This window comes from Stegodyphus dumicola, chromosome 1, assembly GCF_044657685.1.
Source record: "Stegodyphus dumicola isolate Sdum_Otavi_A_Nest chromosome 1, ASM4465768v1".
In the NCBI taxonomy this organism is placed as follows: domain Eukaryota; kingdom Metazoa; phylum Arthropoda; class Arachnida; order Araneae; family Eresidae; genus Stegodyphus; species Stegodyphus dumicola.
Window position 1 is genome coordinate 68,690,041 of NC_140768.1, and position 22,632 is coordinate 68,712,672.

The window sequence follows — 22,632 nt, forward strand, 5'->3', positions numbered from 1 at the left end:
TCCCATATAATATTTTTCAAATTATTCAGAATTAAGCAGTCCACATCTTGTAAAATCATTTGCGCTTATATATTACGTGATTGATTCATTTTTGGATTTAGCATTTCCTGACTGTATAAAACGTACTGATTGAAAATGCCCTATGGCCTCGCGTTTAAATAAATAGTTCATAGAATGTATAAATTTAAGATTGCAACATATTACAACGAATGAAATAATCAAAAAGAAAAACACAGGGCTGTGTGTTATCCTTATTCAAGAATAAACACATCTATCAGGAAAGAAGTAAGAAAACGCAAGCGTAAAAATTCATATCACACTGAAATGTTTCTCAATAACGTAATTAAAATCTTTTCCATTTTAGTGTTCGCACTTAATTCCAGAAAACCCACAAACATTCCTTTCATTCCTTCATGTTCCCTTAGATAAATCTTTACCTCTTCAACTTCGTAAGCAGATCAAATACCATCCTTTAAATTCTTACTCGCGTTCTTGTCAACAGGCAGTACAGCAGTATAAAAACAAACGAAATAAATCCGACACGGAATTTAGTTCACTCTTCTTTCTGCTGTCGCTCTTTACTCTTTGCAGCTGAGTTCCAATCTCTTTCTTAAAAAGCAACTGCGGATTTGGGCGCAAAAGGGAAAATCAAATTTAGGTTGCAAACGTTGCAGATTTCTTCAGATGGATATTTGAAAGAGACGAAACATTTACTACCTACGTCTTTGGAGAAAGAACACTTACTCTCTCCTTTGCACTAACAAGATTTAACATGAAGAATTCGCGAGACGTTCAACCTAAATGAAGAACATCAAGAGGCTTTTAGAATTAAATAGAATGTTATAGTATCCAAGTACATTTATTTATTCTATGCGTTAAGCATTTATAACGTGATAATTCTTACTTTTTTCATTGCGTATTGTACAATTACGAAAGTAATGCGAAATATTAGTAAAAATATTTTGAAACATATAATCTTAAAATCTATCACGATTAATTACAGAGAGAGTTTACAGATTTCTAGAATAGCTTCGAAGCCATACAATTAATGTAATCTAAAATGTAAAGAATATTTTAAATGCTTGATCAGATAGCCTTATTTCAAGACTGCATTGTGATTTCATGATAGAAAGCCTTTTCGTAAAATTTCCAAGGGTAGAGAATTTCCCTCCTCATCCAATACTATTTAGATTCTGTCAGTCATACTGGATTTGTGCATAGACAAAGACACCGTAGTTTATAGGAGAGACATCAGAGAATATTGTAACAATACGTTGAAAAGATATCTGCAATATTTGTATCAGTCTTCATATTTTCAAGGTATGCAGAGATACGTTTCGAAATATGACTTAGTGCTTTGTCTTGATGAAGTTTCACTGTCTGAATGTCACTGGGGTAATAAAATGGAATTTTGTCTGCAAATATCGGCTGCAAAACTCTCTTAATTGTGCGTGGAGTTGGTGTTAATTTTTTTCCAGGCTTCTTATGTTTGATTTCTTACTTTAGGAGTATCCTACGACCATCTTAAATATCTTTGTTTAGAATTCACTAAAAAAAGGTTTGTGCCTTTTTATTTCCTTCTAAAAGTAAGTATTGTAATCCCGAAAAAATTCGGGCGTCATATTTCAACGAAAATATCCATTTGACCGCTCTCGAACCCATTTCAACTATGTTCTTTTGTGTAACAGCTACACGTACGAACAGAATAAAGAACTCGCATTACCAAAACGGATTGTAAAGTCGATTTAAAATGGATTAAGAAAAGATTTTTTGTGACTTCTGTACTTACGAATATATGTATGTACTTCGTATAACTCAAAAACAATTAGCCTGAGAATATTAAAATTTTGTATATGGGACTGCTATAACATGCAGTTGTGCATCTTCCGTTTTGGTTGCAATCGGCCACACCAAACATATATATATATATATATATATATATATATATACACCCAGCTAGGTTAGCTCATTTTTTTATTTGTTGGAAAATTGTGCATTTTTTGCATTAAAAGTGACTTCATTATGTGTTCTTAATCTCGGGTTAATGTTTTTACGGCTTTAGCTGATAGGCGTGCAGCAGTTATAGAATGATCAACAGTTTAAAAGTTAAACTGTTGCCGGCTTCATTAGGTTTAGCAAGTGTTCACGTCTTGCTAAACCTAATGAAGCCGGCATTTGCTTACATTTGAAACTTAGTAGAATAGTGAGTTAAGTCACTTCGTGTCCTTTTGTCGAGTGGTACTAAAAAGCAAACTTTCAATTTTGTGCACCGAAAAATCTTTTTTCTTGGCCGATCGCCGAATTGCTTGTTTGCAAATTGTAATTTTTTAAAAACTGTTTTTAACTGTATTGGATGTTTTATGTTTTTCTGTATTTTACAATTTTTAATGAAGATGTTTTGAGATTTTATGTATTTTCGCCTTGTCGTGAGGTGAGAACTGAGAAATATATCTCGAAAGAAATTCGAGGAAATAAGGTTAAATGAAATGCAACAAAAGAGTATATAGTTCAATAGGCCGTATAAGGAAATCCTGTGGTGGACACATCATGCTTTTTTCTTTTCGTTTTCGATACTAACTATTTTCCTTTTTTGCAGTCATATAGGTAAACCCATGCGCCATCAAGGGTCACAATGCATTTTCATTTATTTCCTGCTAAATAATTTTCCTGCACTTCTAAAAATTGCTCTGCTGTTGAGCCACACCATGCGGCAAAGTCTGGTGAACATTAAGTTTCGTAGCCTTTCTTAAGATGTAAATCTTGGAACATTATTTTATTTATTGTTGCTACATATGCTATTTAGTGACTTTAATTAATTTCTTAGTCAGCGGATTTCTTGCGCAATCACTGACTTAACTTTAGAAACAGTATAAATTTTCTGTTACCTGTTTCGGAAATGCGATTGGAGTCTTCATTTCATTCAGGATTAATAATAAGGTTTTCTCTTATGATTACTAAATGTTGCTTATTTTGCACTTAGAAATTTTAGTACCTTATATTTCTCAACGTTTTTGGATTAAGGAATAGCAATATTTCTCTTCGGAAGGCTCAAAAACATATCCTTATATATATGCAATAATTTTAAAGAAGAATAAATTTAAAAACAGAAGATTATATTTATCATTTTAAATAACATGCTGATGCCAGAAATTTGTAGTCCGAAGTATTTTCTTTCTTTCTTTTTGTATTCTTTGTCGATATCGTTCTAAAAATGTGCAAACATCGTCTGTATTTGTTGACTGTGTGTTGATATGTATGGGACGTTTATAATCCACTCACAGGATTAAAGTTGGACAGGACTCAGTTGAGGAAAATATATAGAAGATACTAAACCATGTAATTTCATATTATTTGCAAACGTAGCAGTTGTCAAATAATTCTTTGTAATTATGACGACCGATTAGTTTTCTACATTTTAATTTGTTGCTCTGAAAATATCGAATTCCCTTCTACTGCTTTCAACTGCATACATTCTAGCTTAACGAAAATTCTGAAAAGACATCCTGGGTTAGTAGGCTAGATTAATTAACTAGTTTCTTATTTAACTAGTTTTAGATAGCGTGGGACAGATATCGGTATAAATGTGTCTGAAAAGATAAGCCTTTGTCTGAAGTATTAGTCCAAATATTGGCAAATTACCGCTTATTTACATAGTGAACAATTTCAACAATGCTACTTCAACACCCATTTATTCTAGACAATTTTTATTTCAATTTTACATAGTTTCGTATTTTATAGCACTATTAGTCTTTTACTTATAAGGAACATTTTAAGCAATTCATCTATGGCAGACGTCATAAAATAGATTTTTCTGTTGTTAAGTTAATTTTGCTTCATTTTCTTGCCTGCTTGACATTGTGACCTTTTACTTTCGGAAGAGCAATATTGTTCATCTACTGTATGTTCATTAAAATTTTTTTAAACCTCTTAAAAAAGCAGTTTCTTTTCTTGAATCACAGTTTACGGAATGCGGCAATTTACATAATTAGAGCGTGTTGTTCTTGTACACATTACTGAAAGCTTCTTGCAATAAAAAGCAATAAACTATTTTTCCTAAGAGAAAATTGAAATTAACAAAGTTAAGGAAAAGTAGCATATGTATGATTTTAGAAGAAATTATTTTACGTGAAACGCTATCAAAAATTCGAAGAAACGCAGCATTCATTCAAGGATAGCTTTACATTCATTTTTAGCTTCAGGAATGATCACTATAAAAAAGCATTAATGTTAAGGGAATAATCACATTAGCTCAGAAACAAAGAAGTAAACAAGAAGGGTTAACTACCTTTTATTTCTCTAAATAAGAACTGAACAAACGGTCTCTTTGTCAGGGCCTGCAGCAAAGCCTCCACTTGGGCTTGAACTCAAAGTAATAAGAAATAAAACTTAACTAATGCTTAACTAAAAAGCTATAGCCGAAGCTATCAAAATTCTAAGTAGTTGGCCAATAAATATCGAATAAGCTAGCGAGGCTATGAACGGCCTGTAATACGGTCGAGCGTAGTAACAGATTAGACAGATTTAGCCATAAGACAAAGGCGCGCTAGTCAGAAACTCTGAGGCTCTCTGTCGAAGTCAGTGAAACTTCGACTTACGACTCTTACTCATTTCCCGCATTCTGGTAGGAAATTGTAAGCTGAAATTAGGAAGGACAGGAAAGTAGCTTTAACTAAAGATAACTACTAAGAACTTAGGATAAATCTTACAAAGCGATTATAGTCACTCAATCTGATCTGTATTAAAAGTTTGCAACTATAGAAATAAAACAAACTCCAGTAGTAACTTTCCTAAAAAGAAAACAGAATGAATTTATCATCATATTTCAAACTGTAGAAATAATAAAATTTTCATTAAGGATTATATCAAAATATTATTTTAAAAATTAATACTAGAAATCCAACATAGTAACTATCACATTTTTTGCAATCTGCAGTCTGTAACCTATCTTATAAAAATCAAATGATAAGAAACTACTAGCTAAGGTATGACGGTATCTTATTTAATAGTTTCAGAGTAGTAACCAAAGAGAAAAAAATACTGAAAGGTATATCGTCACTAAATTCCTCCTAAAGATTTTGTGCAATCCTACTAGAAAGTTTCCTTCTATTCTGACTTAAAAAAGCGGGAAAAAGTACATTATGGAACGCTTGTCTGCATCCAGATAAAACAATCGAAAGCCCAGTGCATCTCTACAGACAGATTAAGATTCCATCTCTTTTCTTTCTCTGACAATTTTCCCGGATGCTATTACAGAGAATCAACTTCAACTGTCCTCAAGAGGCGCAGGACGTAAAGAATGGCTTTCCTTCTAAGTTTCTATTTCAGATATCTAAGAAGTCAAGAACAGTGTGATATCCAGGGACAAAGGTAAATATTCGCAAAGTTGGCACTTTTTATTGCAAGAGTTTCGTCTTTGCTTTTATTTACGTGTTTGCTTTTATAGTTCAGATAGATGCTTGGCTTAGCATCATAAGAAAACATATTTTTATACAATATTCCGTGAAAGTTTTTTCTGTCAGTAGTGATGATTTTACCTCGTCTATTGCTTACTTTAACGTAGAAAACTTTGCCAATTTCAAGTCATCTGCAAAGTTTTGTTTTTTCGAATGCAGCTTTATACAAAACTTTTATATATAAGGCTACGGGCAAGGGAATATAATTATTGCTGCAACTAAAATATTCATTCTTTTATATTATACATTGTTGAGTCTAAAACATTGTTGAGTCTGGGAGTATAATCCTTTTATTTTCAAACGTTAGGGAGATTTTAAAACATGTCACCACAAGGGGATTTAAACTGGTTTCAAAAAAATAAATTTTAACTAGAATTTGATAAGACTGTTATAAAGATTAGAATAAAATTATAAGTAAATTAAGCGACTTCAATATTGTTAGAGCGATTAGTAACTGCCAATTTGTTAACACAAGATCAAATCCTGTCTAAGGCAGAATGTTTGGGGTTATCGTGCCTTTGCAGAATAAGAGCAATAAAAATCTCAAAATATTAGTTCTAAAGAAAGAGAGACCATCGTGTATTATCCCGATACAGATTTGAGAACAAATGTTGTACTTTCACCTCAACGTCTTGAAATAACATTAATATAAGGTATATATAGCCATTTTTTTCCTATTAATGGTTGTATGTTTAAATGGGATCCAACAGAGAAATTTTAAATTTTTCGATCAAATCTGGTAAAGAAAAGTTGCGTGTGCTTAAAGACTGAATATTTAGCGAGGGCCGGTATAAGAGACAAATGCATTCTAACTTATTTCACACTTAAAGAATTGTGTGTGTGTGTGTGTGATTATGGCAAAGCCTCGAGGGCTATCTGCCTAAGAGGAGGGATGCCTTCGTGGAGGACTTTCTAAGGGAAACTGGCTCGTATACACGTTACACATGGGGAAAACCACGAAAACGCCCATGCAGCCAGCCCGTTCGCGGGATTCGAACCTCGAACCGAACTACCAGTGTTCAGTGACTTTACCGCTCGGTCACTGTTGGGCCCCTCACACTTAAAGAAGAAATGCAGATATATTCTACCTTTAGGTGAGCGATAGACAAATGCATTTTTTGTTTTTAATTTAGTTTTATTTACATAGCACTGAATTTTTTTCTTTTTCTTTTCAACTTTAAAAAATTTAATTACAGCATTTAAAATTAGGCTAAAAATAAACTACCGATTTCAGTAGATTTTGAATAAAACTTCATTGATTTTGCGGGTGATCAAACACGTACCTCTCTCGTTCGAAAGACGAAAACTGCAGATGCAAGAGGAGCAACAACTATCTTTATCAAAAATCAGTGAGATAAGCAAAGAGCGAAAATATAGCGCCATCTGTCGAGAAATAGTAACGAAACGTGAAACTGTTCAGGTATTAGAATTCCAATAGCATTAAATAGAATTAGATTGGAATTAATATATTATTAAAGAATGGCACTTAATAAATAGGAAAACTAAGGGAATTTGTTAAATATACCTCTATTAAAATATGCTTTCAGTGTTTAAAAAAAAAAGAGTTTCTTGAACAAAATTAACATTAAAATCACTGCTTTGCTGTGTGAAAACAGTTAAAAGTTGTGAAATAATAAAATCTTTAACTTGTCAGATATTATGATATGCCAATAAAACGTTTAGAATTATTCACATAGGTTTATCAAAAAAAATAACTTATTCAAATAAACATTACATTACATACATTAATATAGGACCTACATGTAAAGTTTAGATCATGTATGATAACATGCTTACACAAAAGCAAAAATCTAGCCCTAACCATTGTTATATTTTAAATCGCCAGTATCCCGCTTTCCCATTAAAATTTCTTTTTCCACCATTCCATCCGAAACCAATATCTTACAGGAAGAGATGGGGGGAAAAATGATAATAAAATAGCACATTTTCTTCCTCAAAATCGATAGCTTCTTGCAAGCTCGTAACTATCGAGTTTCATCTCTTAGATATAAATTAGCAACCTGTTGCCAGCGTTAGTCTTAAAATGAAAGAAAAAAAATAAAAGACTTCGAGACTTTTTTTCCCTCCAGCACTTGTTGCGCCTGCGACTAGTTTAATTTTCCTATTTTACGCCGTAGAATCTCTTGAAAACATGTTCATCTTAAGCGTAAAATTATGTAAGTAAAAACAAGAAAACTGAAGAGGACTGGAGTTGAGTAATCTTATTTCACGAGGCATGTCGCGTCGTGATTAAAAAAGATGTCATTCATAAAAGAGTTTTATGGATGTCATCTTTATCATTATTTCTGCTATTCTGGAATTCTGAAATAGTGAATCAAGAAATATTTCGAATGGAATCGTTATATTGTACATACGAAGTACCTGAAATCAGTGCCTTTATTATATTACGTTCTGGAAAACGTATTCTAAAGTATCTTATCATAGCAGAATACTGAATAAATTTTACATCTATATTTTTGTTTATAACTCATATTATGAAGCAATGAATTTTTATGTAATAAATTCAGAATAACTAAATATCATAATAGAATTTTCATATCAAAATTAAATAAAAGAAGAAATGCAAATATATTCTACCTTTAGGTGAGCGATAGGCAAATGCATTTTTGTTTTTAATTTAGTTTGATTTGCATAGCACTGATTTTTTTCTTTTTCTATTCAACTTTAAAAAAATTAATTACAGCATTTAAAATTAGGCTAAAAATAAACTTCCAATTTCCGTAGATTTTGAATAAAACGTCATTGATTTTGTGGGTGATCAGACACGTATCTCTCTGGTTCGAAAGAAGAAAACTGCAGATGTAAGAGGAGCAACAACTATCTTTATCGTAAATCAGAGAGATAAGCAAAGTGCGTAAATATAGCGCCATCTGTCGAGAAATAGTAACGATTTTCAATGTGAAATGTATGCATTTTTAATCTTAATTTATGTACAGAAGATTTTGCTTACGAAATGTTCACCACAATATTTCAGCTGGAAATTGCACAGCTTTATTTTACTAAATGAGTACAGAAAACGACTTCTGAGTAAGTCATCTGAGCAGTTGCTCCATTTCAATCTGCAGCCCGTGGATGAAATGCATGTTGTTGTGTAGCAAATTCACTTAACTATTTTAAATTACGACTTATTAAAAATGAATTTATTAATATTCTAAATTTATGCTATACAACGTGTATCTATACCATTAATTTTATTTAATATCTGTGCTAAGTTTTCTTAATTTTTAATTGGATTTTTGTACGAAAGAATTAGTACGTTCCTTCACTCGTTACTTGTAAACACGCTGAAACACACAACGGAATAGGATGCTTTTCTACGTCTTCTTTTTCTTCTATCTTGATTTTATGTTACTTAAGTTTACTCATTCTTAATTTATGCCACTTGAAGCAGAAAAATTAGCTTTTTAATTTACGATCACTTTCAAGATTCTAGCCTTAACAGATTTTAAGATACAGTAAATTATTTAAATAAAATTTCCACTTTGCAATATGTGTGGAAAGTAATGGGGGGAATAGTAAAAACGAAGTTTCAAACAAGATTTCTAGTTCTCCTGCCTAAGCTGTTAGGGGATTTCTGGTGAGGTTAGTTTATGTTTGCCATCTTGACCTTCGCAGATGTTCCAGCTCGGCGAGATTTTGGGCGATGTTTAAATTTGTGTTTAGTTCAACGCCTTGGAAAAAGAAGAAATTTTACATAGCGTGAGGCGGTGGTAGTTTTGTTTTTCACAATTTCTAGCGTTTGTTAGCCAATGTGGCAGTCTCGTGATATCTAAAAGGAGCTGAAAGTCGAGATTTCGGCCTTCTTGCCCCTGCTTCTTGTTGCCTGTGGCCTTCAACATGTTCTCTGGCTTTCTACGATCTCTTGGTTGCGGTTAATTTTGTCTTCAGCTTGGCAATGGGAGGCGACTGCCTGCATTCATGTGACTTTGGCCCGAGAACCGTTAGTTTACTCAGTAAATTCGCTGAACCACCTGTAAGGAGGAAATGTTGCTTTATACCGTTCGTCAGCTATTAACAGATCCTGAATTGATATCTCCGGTTAAGGGTACCTCTATAAATCATCCAATAGAAGTTCGCAAAATTTTGTCTACGCTTAAATGTGTTCTACATGATCATCAAATATGTATTCCTGAATTTTTTTATCCTCCATATGCTTCTTCTCAAGATTTATCAACTGGCTGCGCGAGTCTTCAAAGGGAAGATGTTTTCCGGCTCCAACTTCACCTGTCGGCTGCGGGAAGTCTTACGGACAGTTTTCTCCGTCTAATTGTTCCAGTCCTATTCCTTCGGGTCTACCTAAGTTCACCTACGACTGCATTAAGTTCGCCATCGGCCTCCTGCAGAGTTTTGGCCATTCACACTGGACATTTACCATCAAAGTCCTGTTATTCTGTAGCTCCACATTGACCATGCTGCCACTCGCCAGAATTTCAGATAAGTGCTGTTTCCATTTTAATTTTGTTTAGTGAAAATTCACTAGCACAATAGCTAACCTTTCCTGCTTCGATTAAATTGACAAATTTGGCTTGTTAGATTAAATTTGTTTAAGAGTACAGTTGTTTAACTCACTATTTATGTTGATCTACCTTGCAATAATGCTAAGGAAATTTTAGTTAATTATAACTGTTAGTTATTATTCTTAAAAGGCGCCATAATAATGTCGATGTACTCCGCATCCTTGTATCGATGCAATAATCTCGAAATTCGTACGAGGAAAATTACAATTTACGTCAGCAGAATGCTTTTATCTACCCTGTAATTTGTATAGCCCTGTACTACCTCAACGTATCATTTCCACACACGTAGACTATCACAAATTAATGTTTTGGTGCCCTTCCTTCCCTGCCTTTATACTTTTAAAGATAATTTTGAATCACCCTGTATATGATCTTCAGATTCTGTATCATTTCAGAATGGAAGAATTTGATTACCTAACTACTAAATATATCAGCCGTGTTATAACAGGATTTCTAATCCATTTTAACGAAATAAACTTTCAAAGATCTTGGCTTTATAATCAAATTTTCATCAAGATCACCGCTATCAAAAATATCACTGACAAGAAAGTTTCAAAAGAGTAGAAAAGATGTTATTCAAAATGTTGGGCCTTATTCATATAATACTTTAATCTTACTAATTAGCATTTCAGGCATTAGTAATTTCTGAGAGGTACTAAATTCCTTTCTTTTAGTTTCTTCTTATTTGCTCTAGACTATAAAGAAATTAAACTGCGACTTGTATGACCTCAAAATATTTCATTAGCAACTGCTATTTGGGCCGAAAGAAGGCTTGCAAAATCAGTGTGTTTAGCCGGTTTTCAGGATACAGTTCTTGTAAAATTTGAATTTGCTATGAATACCAATCCAATTACAATGAATCTCTGAATCTTTCGTACTGTTGACAAAGGAAAAGTTAAAGCTCATGACACCGCTCGAGAATTTGTCGAAGAATATTGGAAACCTGACGCTTTTTGAACACGGCAAGAGCGACTTCTTCACAGATTCATTTGAAATCCGTGTTTTCGTCCTCTTCCTCGCAACACACAAAAATCCGCAGTCTGTTCATCCTTTGTAATCATCGTTTTCAAGTTCTGCCTCGACATAGGCCTTCTTCGTACATTTGAAACGTTATTGCAGTTCCAATAAAACAATTTAGTCAGTAAATCACTACCTTTCTTCTCCAGAGGCGTGAAGAATGATTTTAAGGCATGGACTACTGGCTTTATAAAACGCTCCAAAATTGCATAGCATTCTTCTGCGTTGCAAAAAAAAAAGCCCATCTGCTGTTCGAAGTTTCAACTATTAATTTTCATTGCAGATTTCGTTACCTTTGGCCCATATAAAGTATACAATAACACCAAGTTTCAACGAAATAGGTTTACCAGAACGGGCTCTGCGTAGGTCTAAATATGGTAATTTTAATTGAAATCACTCATTACTATATACGGCTTTTGAGGCCGTAATTCCCCTCATTAGCTCTTATTTATTTGATTTAATCATGCCATATATCATCGCTGACACACTGACTACATGGATGGCTGTCTTATCCATGATCATTACAAAGTTTCACCTTCTTTGATAGCATAAGCTAGCATCCAACTCCTAACAGATATAGAGCGAATTATCGCTGGTCTGAAATAACAACAGAGACTTGAAAATGTTTAAACAACCATTTTATTAAAGCATAACTTTAACATAAATGGGCGTGTCATGCGTCACAGGATCAGCCACCACTTGTGGCTAAGTAACTTAAAGTAACAGTCAATTTCAAAAGTTAAACTAGATCTAAATGAATACCTAGTAGGCAATGGCTACACCGCTGATTTAACACGAAATTGAGGCAAAAATATTTCACCGGCATATAAATTTGAATGTTGTCAGCAATAACGCAAAGCCAAAAAATTACAATATTATCAGAGTCGGTGAACCTAGTAACGTGGCTTCCAGAGGTAGAAACACGTTCATTATTAATATCCCAAACCATCAATTTAAATACTATTTAACTAAATTTGCATTCTGGTGAGGAAACGGAAAGCAGAAGTTGTAATAAAGGTCTAGATATTAATAAGTTTTTAATTAAAATAATAACCCTACATCATCACGATCATTTTTTATATGCTGCGTTTTCAGTGTCACTCAGATTGAAGCAAATAAAATTATTCCATGCAAAATATTGATACTGTTTAACTAAAGTTTGCCAAAATAACTAACATAATTACAACCATTTAACATTTCGTTGATGAAAATAAATAAGAAAAGCTCATTAAACTGCCATCAAGATGTATTATGAAATATGTAGATTAGCATTTTTCGTTTTCTCACTAGCCTATTTTGGCAAAGTTATTGTTGAATAGACCAGTTAATATTTTAGTTAATTTCAAAAATTTAAATATGAATTCCCTCAAGCTTTACAGTGAAACTGGCAAAAAGCTGTACTATTATTATGAGCGTATAGCTGTAAGAGCTAATCGCAAAGAACTATAGCGAAAATAAATGCTGCAAGAAAAAGAGGAAATAAGCAAAGATAACATCTGCGCAGTCAATTTCTAAATCTTTATCTTTTCTTTATACATATAAGCGGCTAAAGTGTGTGTTGCCGATAGTTTATTGTTGCCACCCGGAAGAATGAGTGCGGAAATTAACGTTTCCGAAGTTTTTAATTAATATCTCGGCCGATTAAAGTCGTACGAAGATCAGAACGGTATCGGTGGATTTGGAGAATTTTTTGGAATCCGAGGATACGCATCTCGAATTTCAACTCTCCGCCGTTCCGTAGATATTCGAGAAAAAAGAATTTGGCACCTAGCGAAATCCCTAATAGGGAAAACCCAAGAAAGAAAGAGGAAAATGTAGGGAAAACGTGGGGTAAATTAGTTTTAATTAATATATCGGCTAATTAAAGTCCCACGTAGACGCGAATGGTCAAAATGGCGTGCCACGGACCTGCGGAATCCAACGGTTTGCTTCGCTAAGCCCGGGAGTCAGCCATTTCGGAGGAGATGATGTTACTTTACCCCTTATATATATATATATATATATATATGCGGCTTAAGTGTCTGTTTGTCGCTAATAGTTTATTGGTTGCTTACGTAACTGTACTAGCCAATGGGGTGAGGTTGCCACGGCATTCAAATAGTCTATATACACTGATATCATACATGCAGTTATCATTATTTTAATTAAATTATCATGATATTTAAGAACATTTAAATATTTTTAATTCATGCAATTGTTGCTTATTATGCATTTAACTATATTTACATATGAATTACGTAGAAATTTGCAAACGTTGAGAAATTAAAGGAGACGAAACCAATTAACGAGTCGTGCGTACTACATCTCATCAAGTAGGTTTACCCAAACTCCTATTCTAAATATCCTTTCGCGTAAAGAGTTTAAAATTTTGCCCGATTTTAGTCCGACATTGAATTTTAAACTAAATTTTCAGCTGAATACAAATTGAGCGTGTCAGGAGGAACGTGAACATTTGTTTGCATTAGCTATCATCTGTTTTTGAAATGGTTTACAAATGAACGCAAATTGAGTGGGTCAGGGGGAACGTGAACATTTGTTTCCATTAGCAATCATCTGTTTTTGAAATGGGTTACAACTGAACGCAAACTGGCAAAGCAAAAAATAGCTTAAATTTTCTAGACGTTTTTGCAATTTAAATTGCAAAATGCAATTTAAATTGCAAATTGCAATTTAAGACGCAAATTGATAAAAGCAAAGGGGCGTCTTCGCCTCCTGTCCTGGGTAATTCAGTTTAAATTAGTAGAAATTAATCTTTGGACAAATCATTTTAATTACAATTTATAATATCTAAAACAGCGGTCATTTCGGTTGAACTCCGGGCTTTCTAGTCTTTATATATACAAGAAGCAAAAGTGTGTGTCGCCGATAGTTTATTGTTGCCACTCGGAAAAATGAGCGCGGAAATTAACGTTTCGCAGTTTTTTATAAATATCTCGGCCGATTAAAGTCGTACGAAGATGAGAACGGTATCGGTGGATTAGGAGAATTTTTTGGAATCCTAGGATACACGTCTCGAATTTCAACTCGGCGCCGTTCCGTAGATATTCGAGAAAAAAAGAATTTAACACGTAGCCGAATCCCTCTTATAGGGATAACCCAAGAAAGAAAGTGGAAAATGTAAGGAAAACATGGGAAATTAGTTTTAATTAATATATCGGCTAATTAAAGTCCCACGAAGACGCGAATGGTCAAAATGGCGTGCCATGGACATGCAGAATCCAACGGTGTGCTTCGTTAAGCCCGGGAGCCAACCGTTTCGGAGAAGATGATGTTACTTCACCCCGTATATAATATATATGCTGCTTAAGTGTTTGTTTGTCGCCGATAGTTTATTGGTTGCTTGCGTAACTGTACTAGCCAATGGGGTGAAGTTGCCACGGCACATGGTTGCCGTTTCAATTGAGACATACACAAGTTCCTGTAAAATTTGCCTTTGCTATGACCATCCATATGTCTCAGGGCCAAGCGCTTAAGCGAGTTGGCATTTTTTTACCTGAACCTGCATTTGGACACGGTCAACTTTATGTTGCCTGTTCAAGAGTTCGTGAAAGAGCGAACGTAAAATTAAAAATAATGGATGGTCCTTTGCAAGGCGAGCTTAAAAATCTACACAAGAAATGTTGTGTACAAAGAGATCTTTGACATGTGAATTAACATTTCATTATTTAAATCACATTTATTTATTGAGCTAGCGATGGCTCTTGAGAAATGTACCGGCAGTGGTTTCCTTCATTGCACTCTATTTAAGCAATTAAGAAAGTAGAAGGGGGAAACCCCGTGGGGCAGTAAGCAAAGTGGCGTCTTCGCCGCCTGCCCTGGGTAATTCAGTTTAAATTAACAGACACCTTTGCACAAATCATTTTAATTACAATTCATAATATCTAGAACAACGGTCATTTCGTATGACGGCCGGGCTTTCTAGTTACACCATAATAAGAATTTTTATATAATGTTTTTCAACAATATGTAAAAAAGATAAAAAGTTTTGAAGTTTCTTTACATTCTCGTAACATATTTCCGAGGAAAAAATAGTTCTACATTTATGTAAATTGTCGAGGATTAAACAAAAACCTAAATAATGTATTATGGAAAACATTATGCCTCAGTAATTATAGATAGCGTTTCTATTTTTCTTTTTAATTCCATTATGAAATCAATGATCTATTACCATAAGGAATTTACGCTCTTACAAAAATATCTTAATCGTCAAATTATTGCTTAATGCTTAAGAATTAAATTTTGAGAAGGTAATTCACTTATTTCAAATAACATCCTTTTTCCACTGTTTAGTCTTTAATGAGGCGGAATTTAAATAACAGAGAAAAGTTTCGTTTATCTTCTTTCTTCTTCTCCTCTCTCGACCCTTAACGAATCTATTTGTATCAAAATCACTTCCTGTCGCTCGTATTTTTTCTAGAACTGTGTTAAATTAAAGTGTATTTGGAAGATAAAATTCTTAATTTAATATCTTTACTAAGCTTCTAAATGCGAAAATATATAATGAATTATATATAAGAAGATATATACGTACCATAAAAGTATATCAGTAAATGGTTTCAACAAGCAGTTCAAAAAAATTTTTTTTTCATCATTTCTTATAAGCAAAAGCAAAAAAAGGACAAAATAACTGAAACAATTCGACAACTACTACACAAAATTATAAGGACCGAAGAAAACCTCAAGCTATTTATGAAATTGTGTAAAGCAAATGAAGTTTCAAAAACATTTTCCTCTTTACATACATATATAACAAAATAGCAAGCAAAATACTATTAACTAAGCAGGAAGTTTATTGAAAGAATCTTGATATTGTATATGCTTTTGATTACACGTAAATAAAATTTTCAGAGCTTGTAACGAAAAGAAATGGAATGCTTCGAAACTATATCTTGAGGGCATTTAAACGATGGAAATATTTTGAGGTTAAATGATAAAAAGAATGGTACTTACGACTGAATTTTTATCTCACTCATAAGTCTTCAGGAATAAAAAAAGTTATTCTTTTATACATGCTGAATTGCAGAAGATATAAATTATAAATTGAATTAGGAATATGTAATCAAATATTTGCTACTATAATTCTCTGAAAGCAATTTACTAACTACAGCCTTAAAATTGTCAAGCCGCAAATTAATCCTTTAGATTTAAAAACCCAAATTTAATTCTTTTAGTTACATACATGAATTTAATTCCCGTGTAACTTTTCTGTTTGTACATTTTTAGTTTTCTGTTTGCTGTTATATATTTTGCTTCTTCCAGCATTTTCTTCCTTTAGCCTTTCCTTAAATTCCGTCACATAAAAGAAAGATAGAGAAATAATACAATTTTTCAAAATAGGAAATTTTTTCCAGATTTTTCTTCCCTCGTATTTCATATCTTATCAATTAAAATTCGTTTTCTATTACATATTGATGCTTGAAGACGATTAGTTGGACTTCCGCATATGAATCGGAGCTTTTCTGTCCTGCCACACAAGAAATATTTTCAAGACACTAAAAGCAATCAATACAAGTCGTATGTTTGTGAAATTTGTTCAGAGGCTTTATTTCATATAACCGACAAAAAAACTCACTGCAGAGTCTTGCTCTTCAACTGTTATCACTAACAAATGCTACAAAGCGTTCTATTTTTAATCATTTCTAGTTTTCATTCTTCTTTGTCTTGTTAATTTGTATGATTGCTACTCAGTAAGGTAAATTCTGGACTTCTTCACATCTTCTCAGCTCCTTCCCTGTAAGACATAGTTTTATCGTCTTGTGGTGTAATGGCCGAAACCGCTACACAAAACCCCGGGTTGTAATACAGGGTTGAATTGAACTTCTAACTCAAGTTATAACAATAACATAAATTTTAATAAAATACAAACATTAACAGTTGCGATCCTTGACAGTGTGGGACTTGGATACATTTAAACGCGTAATTTCAAAACTTGGTTAACAGGAAAATACTCTGTCGCTGTTAACATTATACACGAGGAGTGATAGTTCTAGCGGGCCAACATGCCCATAGCTCCAACAGAAAAGTCCTCGCTCTTTTCAGGGAAAACCTGATCACATTTCATTGAGACTATATTTATTTTTCAACTTTAATACTGTCTGTCCCGCGGACCGTCGCCAGCCAAACGAAAATTCCATTGCCGGTCCCCAGGGACCGACGCCGGCCGCACGGAAAGTTCACTTCCGGTCCCCAGGGACCGGCGCCGCGCTCAACGTGTTAAAAAGGCACCTTGTTGCAAAGGATTTCACCACTGATCTGAAAGAGTTACCAGTGCATTCTGAAATTATTCATCCCAGACAAAGAACCTCTAAGCCACCTTATCACAGTCTCCACAGACGTTATTTAAATTATATTCTGGTGTGCTCTTTCTGAGTTAGTTTGGTACCTATGATGGTTTTTTTTCTTGTATGATTGTCACAGAAATTCAGTACTAAATGTAAGAAAAGCCAACCAGTTTTGAAATTAATCGAATGCAGCAGAATAGAAATAAGCAGACCATTTCTCTAAATTTGCCCCTAAATTTCGTTAATCATATGATTTCATTTCTGAATGGTTAGTCTTTTTTTTTAAAAAAATAAATGGATGGAATTTTTTTCAGACGATTTCTTGCCTTAAGCACCGTGAACCTATGACTCGAGCCCTCTGTATACTTGACTCAAACCCTTTGTATACTTAATGTCAGCTTTTGACTCTCCACTGTGTATTTTAAAACAAACTACAGCCATCAATGATGTAGTATATAGAGTGTACCAAAACAAAGAGGCTGAAAGTTATCATATGTTCAAATGAACACAAGGTCGTGATTTTATCAGTAGCTTGAAGGGCAATATTTTGCTTTAAAGAAGAAAGCTTTCGAAACTGAAATCATGCAAATTATGTACGTAACGTTTATACACATTAAATTACTTCATCCACAGACAGATTTATTTTAAAATATCCCTAAAAAATAAAATAGTACGATTAAAGCCTAATATTGTTTTATATAAAATCTATTAATTCAATATACATTAGCATTCATTGATGTACTTTGAAGAAATTTCAGGTCATAAAATGCAATGTAGATTTCAACAAATCCGATACTGTGGGAGATTTATACAGATATTGGGAACATGTAGGCTTGGAATTAATCGTAAATAAATATTAACCCTTCAAATGAAAATAATGATCATGTCTCGTATTTGTTTTAAAATATCATCATGATTAAATGCATCTACTAAAATTACTTACACAAATGCATCCTAAAATCTGCAGCATATATTTTACGTCGCAGCATTAACGGCTATGACGAACTATTATTAACAGCTATGCATGAACTATGAGTTATACATGAAGAATAGTTATGAGAATTTTAAAATCTATATTTAAAATTTCCGCATTCATAAAAGGATGGCTTTTCATGAAAGAAAATTACTCAGCAAAGATCAGTTACATCACGTAAACGAAATTATTGCATCTTCACTGTTTGGTCTAGTAGTTTGCTTCCAGGCACAAAAGAAATATTTTAATCTAAATTTTAAAATAAGCAAAATTCAACCATATATTTGCCTTTAATTTCATAGAAAAGTTCTATCCCTTCGGCAAAAAATTAGTAAAGTCAAAAGCATTCCGCTTTAGAAGAGGATAACAGTAAAATAAAGGAGAATATTTTGCCTACTAAAAATGTGTAGTATCGAAATCGATTGTACAGTTCTCGTCCAAAAAAGCAACATCATTCTATGATGAATTTTGAATGCTGTTAATAGACAGTGATTTTGAATTCCAGATGAATTTGCATACAGCCTTCAGCAATTCCGCACATCCCATTCAAACTATTCTTTTGAAACGGAAGTCAAGAAGACATTAATAATTCCATTTCTATAACAAAGGCGACCCAAATTCATGTTTTTTTATAGATTTCTATATAGAAATAGATTTATATGTTATAGTTTTTCTATATGTTTTAATAGATTTCTACTTTAGAAGCAATTTTTAGCGTTGCTTATCTCATGTTTAATTAATTATGTACAGTTCTTTTCTGTTCTTTTATCCAATAACAGCAGCTTATTTAAATTTCTAAAATTATCTTTGAATTTTAAGCACCAACTTAAAACGTCATAATTATCATAACTTCATGATGTAAGAACATTACTTATATTTAGATTTTCTGCAAAGTTTCTTAAAGTTACTTTCATAGCAGTTGCCTCAGAGAAATTCGGATTTTGCAGAAAGAGCAGAAACGGATGAGAAATATTAATTAGAACCAATCATGCAAAGACTGAAGCAATGCGAAAACGATTAGTTCATCCTCTGATCTTTTACTAATACCTTGCCTATGGCTATTCAACTGCATGCACTTTCACTGTAATTCTTGATAATATTTCTCATACGTTTCATTAACATTTTCGGGTGAGTTGATTTGGAGTACATTAGATTAGAAATGATTACTATATTTTTGCACCTTCATTTGATGTGCATCGTATATGTTATATCATTTAACACATATCTAAATAAATTCTTATAGGTTGCTTAGTATAAGAGCTCAATACATACTAATTTCATGAATTATGCTTTATGATCGTAAATGAAAATTACTCAAAAACTATCTTCAAAACATTTTTTTCTTAAAAAAATCTCATAAAGTAATGCTTAAAGTTTGGCACAGTTTAATGTTGAATTGTTCTAAATTTATGTTATTAAACGTCGGATAACTTTACAATGCACATGTGAGCCTAAAATACTGCTTTGGAAACTTTCATTTCTATTCTGCAGTAGAATAACCGAACATAATAAAATAACGTAATTATTTTAAATATAGAGAAGCTTGAAAATATTAAAATTTACTCATCCACATACATCATTCTAAAATAATATTAGCTTTTTAAGTTATCATCTGATAATTTACATAAATCCTGAGCTTTCATATATTACGTCTTTAAAATGAAGCATACCTGTTTTTGCACGTATTATTTAGGAACTACTCTAAGCACTGTCAATTAAATAAAATTAGTTTAAAAAATGAAGATCGCATTTTATTTTATAAACATGTATTTGCAATTATAAAGTTACTAATAATTTTTGAATTCTAAAGTAAGGACAAATTTTCAATAATAAAGTTACGAATTTTACAAGTAGAAACGTCTCTGAGAAATTCTGTATGAAATTTATGAAAAGAGCAAATTTTTTCCCTCTTCTCATATATTTGAAACTGTATTATTAATGGTTCATAATCCATGTTAAATTTACAAGGGTAAGTAATAAGTCATGTGAAAGCTCGTTATATTTGCATAATGTTGCAGGTATTAAGGAGTTTATTTCCTTAAAATTTAAATATATATATTGTGCGTTTGGATAGCGTAGTGTGTACCTAGCAGCGAGAGTGCAGGCTTTTCTGAAATAATTTAGATGAAAATGACATTTCAGAAATTAAGATACTTAAAGATGATTAAGTTATTTAATGATATGAAGGTACACGTGCCCCAATATGTTGAGTTCTTAACCAAGTTTCATAATGAATAATAAATTTTGATGACTCTATATTTATAAATTTATAAATTCTGAATGTTTTACCACAAAACAATGTGCAAATCAGATTGATTTTACGTTAGAGGGCCAGTTAATATATTGATGACTGTAGAAGTTCTGATAAAGTTTTGAGAGTACATAGTTTTGTAATAAATTCTTTGAAACGAAACATGATATAGCTTCCTACTTTAATAATATTAGTTAAAGTTATATTGTGTCACTGTAAAGATTTCCAGCAGACACAATAAGAAAAAAAAATAGAAATAATCAACAAACTCCATAAAAGACTGACTCCTACTCATAAAGTGAATATTCAAACAATCACCAGTTACAGATTGTGCTGTTTATTAAACATTAATCAAATTAACAATATCTGTAAAATATAATGAATGAATACACGCAATATGTTTTTTGACGCAAGAACTATGTGAATACAATATGAAATAGATTAAATAACTGTGTGAAATTTCACAAGTAACTAAATCATCCGTATGTGAACTGAAAAATTAAATGAAAAAATACATAAGTTCCATGGATGACTCTAATGAGATAAGTCTTGGCCTTTTCTCTTTCAATTACCGGATTTGTGCATTGAAAATTCTGTCATTGCTTTACCAAAAGAATTCTCAGAACGCGGATTAAGAATGTGAGTTAAATAATAATCTAAGCTTCCCTTTCATCCAATAAAGTCTGCCTTTTTAATTTGTTTTAAGTCTTCCAGAACTTTTGATGGTAACTCAAACGCTACCTCTTTCAGTATTTTCAGACCCCCAAAATAGACTGAATATCCTATTCACTCAGTTAACTGCGACAAGTCACGCTATCTTAATCTTCCTGGAAAATTATGCTTTTGTAGTAGATACGTATATAAGACAGGGGCCCGCGGCGTTTTACTCATCCACATACATCAAAAATTGACAAAACACAATTTTGTTACAGAAAGTAACCTCAAAAATCATCAAAACAAGCAAAAACTTCCGCTGTCTAAAAATCTAAAATCTATTACCTATCACAATGGATAATTTTATATTTCCGAAAGCTAGTAAGTAATGAAAAGTTTTTCAACTTCAAGATTTAGTTAATATCGGTAAAAAAAGGAAAAGAAGTATTTTAGTAAACACAATATTTTTGGCAATATGAGGGTAAAACTAAAATCTTAAGGCAACTAAAAATAAATAATTAAATTTGATAAATATAAAAAAAATTAATTCATTTCATTTAATTAATTAAAAAAATAATTAATTTTTAAAATAATTTTATTTTTTCAAATGATTTTCAAATAAAAATTGTCAACAGAAGTCTTACGCGAATTGAATGTAACCATCATTTATTTTCTATATTATTACTTTGAATCTTGTTATTTGAAATTCTGTTAATGTTCTATATAATACAGTTCGTGTACTGGATTTTTTTATTTAATAGTAGCAACATTTTAGATGAATTATGTCAAATGTACTTAACTGAAACCGTGGAATTAATTTTTTTTCTGTATATTTTATTTGACATTTTTGTCGATATAATGCGAAAACTAATAAAGAAAATAATTTTTTGAAGGAATATAAATTATTCCTTCTAATCAAAGATAGCAGGGAATACGGAGCATGTTAGTTTTATTTTTTCATTTTATTTATTTATTAATTATATTATTTATTCTTTTAGAATAAAACAGCTATTAGTCTCGAAAAACACTTTTTTGCTGATTTCTTTCTGAGAATTTCTGCCACCATAAAATTACAAATACAACTACAAAATGCTTTCGTAATTATTGAAAACATTGCTACGTTATATCAAACAATATTTCTATTGTACTGTTTATTTTACGCAGTTTTTATGATGCTGGTACATACTTTGTGAAAGAATGCATGCACCGTTTCGTAGTAAAATACTTCCTGCTGTTTTAACTTTTCAAACGCATAGAGAAGAAAAGTTGTTGAAAGGTTTCATCACATTAATACTGGTTCAAAACCCCCTAAAGCTTTTTATACACCCAAACATTCTTTAAAAGATGTATTTTTGTGTTTATAAAAGACTTAAAGCAGATAAAACTCGAGCTATTTCAAAAATAGAGTTGAATATAAAATCTTTTCTCAAGTCAATATTTTACTTTAATTCGGATACCCCGTAGC